Below are 3,868 nucleotides of genomic sequence, written 5' to 3'. Positions count from 1 at the left end.
AGACAAACATTCAAAGTTCACCTGCATTGTTGCTTTTCCCCAGCGCCACTTGATGATTCTTTTTTACTCCCTGAGCTGGTGCATGCACTGCAACTGTGCAAAAAACAACCCCTTTTATATACTCAAAAGGATTATCTTTAAACATTCTTGTTCACCATATTTCTAGTATGTTCCCACAATAGGTTTGTAGCATCCCAGATGAGAGAGTGGAAGCCTGTGATATAAGAGTAAAATGTGGTAGATGATGTCTGGATATTGTCACATGAGATTTTGCTTCTGAAGTCTCTAGGCTGTGACACTGCATTCTGGGTCTCTCACATATCACACAAAAAATGCACTTAAATTGTTTTCTAGATTARGCCTCCTTTTGGACCAATAATGATTCAGTTATTTAAAGCATTTTCAAAGTATCATTATATATACAACTGGAGAATTTCAAAGAGACCCTTTGCAGAATTGTAAATATTCTGCTTATCAAGCAATTCACCTGCTACAGACAAAAATAGCAGGGAGTGTATCTGAGTTTTCACATTTCCTGCATGAGTGCGCTCTCTAAGGACTTTTATAGCAATTAGATACAGACTGAAAGGTTTTTGGTTTTTTTCTCTGATTTTATCCAGAAATTGCACACTCAACCCAAGAAATCTTTTCTCAAATATATACTGGATTAGTACCAAGTGTCAAAACCRGATTCTGGTAATTCCTGCATAGTTCTGAGAAGGACCTGATACATCCATATAAACAAGCAATGACTCATCTGAAACACAGGAAACAATCCTGAAAACAGAATTATATTTCTAAAGCACACTAGAGTAAGTTAAGCTTTTAAGAGCCTCTAAGCACAAAAATCACAGCAAGCAGCAAAGTTTGAAGTAATCATGAGTCAAGTAACAGTATTTCTGAGTAATGAGAAGCACCAAATGATGCCAACTTGTAAGCGATTGTTAGAGTAATTCTGCATGGATGGTCAACAGTGAAAGCCCAGAACCATCCAAGTATAACTTTTTGTGGGATCTGTCAATGTGAAGTTTCTGCACATATTGTAAGGTGGCATAAAAAAAACCTCCAAATCATAATGCAACACAGCATGAGAGCAGAAATGTTAAACAGAGTCYGCAAGGGCCTATCTGGGGTTTGAGACATAAAACACTATATAGAATGTCTTATAAATACCATTACAGAAAATAAAAATAAAATCTGCAACAAATATGGGCAAAAATGCAGAAGAACTATTATTCCTTTTGAACTTGCTTCCTAATAATGGAACAATTCATTAAGCTAATAACTGTGGTCTTTATTTCTTCAAGGGGTATTATGTGAAGAACTGAAAAAGTTTGGATTTCACTTTTTTGCCTCTCTCAAAATTCAGCGGCTAGATCTCTTTCAAAAGACCAAAGAAAAAGGTGAATAGATTGTTATTTGAAAGTGAGTTGTTGCCCACCCTAAATTCCCAGAGTTGACGTTTCTGGCACTGGCAGTATGAGCGTTGGCCAAATCATTCCTTCCAAGCAGAGCCCAGTTTCGCCTTGGCAGAAGCACCATATGGCAATGGGTGCCTTTGAGATATAAAGCCTCTTCAAGCACCACTGAAGTGCTGCCATTGCCCCTCTCCTTATAAGGGGGTGTAGCATATGCTCTCCTGACTAGCTGATTAGCACTACTTAGAGCTAAACAGAAGAAGGATCAGGTTTTACCCTTCTCCATGTCTTCAGATGGTCGTACCCCACAGAGGAAGGCAAAAAAAGTGTATGGTCTCTCACGTGAAGGATGCAAAAAGTCTTTCGCCCTGAATAAAATACTTAAAAAAGTATTTCTCCTTTAATATCACTCTATCTCTCRCATGCAATCTTGGATAAGTTAGTATTCATTGTATCTAATCCATACATTTTCTGTGGAAAAGATATATTGACTGGGGACATGGTTTGTTTATTTGATGTTTATTTGATTCATTCTACATGAGAAAGATAGATTTTTTAGCTCTGTACTTTCTTCTCCTTATAAGAAAWACAAAAAGAAGTAGCTGTGCCTTCTTTATGCAACTAGGAGTAAATTGAGTGTAACAACATCATTGTAAAATGTTGTGCTTTATRAAGTCCTGAATATGGTGCATCTTTTGTGTTTTGTTTCTAATTGTTTGCTCAATACAAAAGGATAATTCATTAGGCCAATTCTCCAAATAATCTCAAAGTGACATGAATTCCTTTGCAGAGTGAATGTCTGTAGCAAGTAATCCATGGAAAACAGACAGGCGTCTCTTGTCATTTTGGAGCTCTAATCCACTGCCTGGAGCATGAAAATGCTCAGGATAACAAGTGTGGGAATCACCAAAATCAACATTATTTTTTTTTTATTTTCTTTTCTTAACAATGCTGCTGATCAATGGAATTGCTGAATCTGGCAGATACAATGCCATGGGATTAATGAATTAAGCTCAGGAAGCAGAAGAATTTGTTAAAAAGGAGAGGAAAAAAGCCTCTTMTTTTCCACTGGTGTGTGAATATTAAGCAATGAAAGCAGCAATGACAGAATTTTAGCCCTTGTTTTACCATAGCACCAAGCCTTGTTCTGCACAAGTCTTTACATTTTAATTAGAACCATACTGACACCCACTTTCTCRACTATGAACTTCACTTTTAAATTTAAAACCATTTCCTAAATGCTGGTTTAGCAGCTAGGTCTGAACACAGAGGAGAGATGCTGTGTTTGTGTAATTCAGCGTGTAGTGTGGTCACCATCAGTGGGGCTAGATAACTGTTTTTTAAACCACAGTAAATAGTGGTAAAAGGAAGGGAGAGACTCACTGAAATGCCATAGACTCTGTCCCCTTAAAGCACTTACACACTCTGGAAAACCACAGAATGAAATACAGAGGGGTCATCACACTTCTTTGATGATTCCAATGTTTTACAAAGGTCGATTGCCAGCGTTTCTGTCAATACTGCATTAGGAATGTAACACAGGGTACATATCTGTGTAAGACAGTAAATTCCAAAACACACATTACATTGATATCCAGCACAGCATGGAAATTTTAATGAACTGTCACTCACTACAAGGGGTTTGTTCAGATATGTAGGAGGGCAGAGCTTAAGTTTGCTTAAAAMGTGTTTGTATTTACGCCTCCTGAAAGACCTCTGGGGATTTTGTGTGTCCTTTTGTCTAAACAAACAACAAAAAAAACCCCACTTTATCTAGTTTCATTGTGCAAAAATATATTACAATAATCACACAGTCCTAGAAATTGGAAGSTTTGGAACATTTTCAACTTATAAGAACACTTCAGAGAATACTCCTGTGTAATTTATGAGCCCCTCTAGACCTGTCCATGTCTTGAACTGATTGTTGAAGTGGGCTTTACCAGGAATTTCTTTTCCTGAATTGGAGTAGTGCAGGAGGTGGGGAAGGAGGGAGGGTTAGAGCAACCTTCCCTAACAAGGCTTTAAAAGCTTCAGTGGTAAAGTTATGCTGATSGGAGACTTTCTTACGCGTTTTTAACTGGGGAACAACACGAAGAGGATTAAGCTATGGGCAGGAGCTGTTATTTATGTGGGTAGCAACGTCGTGGGCTGTGTTGTGCTGTTGTTGTTTTTAAAGTGGGACGTGCATCTTTTTTGATTAGAACTGTACAATGATTTCAAAAAAAAAAGAAAAAAAAGAAAAAAAATCCGACAAACCAAAACCGAACAACCAAACAAAACCCAACAAACCCAAACCAAGCAAAAGCCAAACCCAACAACCTGGACAATGACATGAAACAGCTGGTGAAATGTCTAGCTCCGTGCCTTCCCCAAGCGCGGCGGCGGAGGTTTCTTGTTCTCTCATCTCTGCCGCGATGCGTTTCTTTTTTTTTTTTTTTTTTTTTTTTTTT

General features: G+C 37.8%; 1 protein-coding gene across 1 annotated transcript in view; it reads left to right on the top strand.

The window, feature by feature from the left end:
* SEMA3A (semaphorin 3A) overlaps positions 1-3,868 on the top strand; it is a 245,729-nt gene that overhangs the window by 76,103 nt on the left and 165,758 nt on the right. The window lies entirely within an intron of this gene.

Source organism: Malurus melanocephalus, unplaced genomic scaffold (assembly GCF_030028575.1).
Source record: "Malurus melanocephalus ecotype Western Australia unplaced genomic scaffold, MMel_1.1 scaffold_65, whole genome shotgun sequence".
NCBI lineage: Eukaryota > Metazoa > Chordata > Aves > Passeriformes > Maluridae > Malurus > Malurus melanocephalus.
The sequence above is the reverse complement of the archived record's forward strand: the minus strand, read 5'-3'. Positions and strand labels throughout refer to the sequence as shown.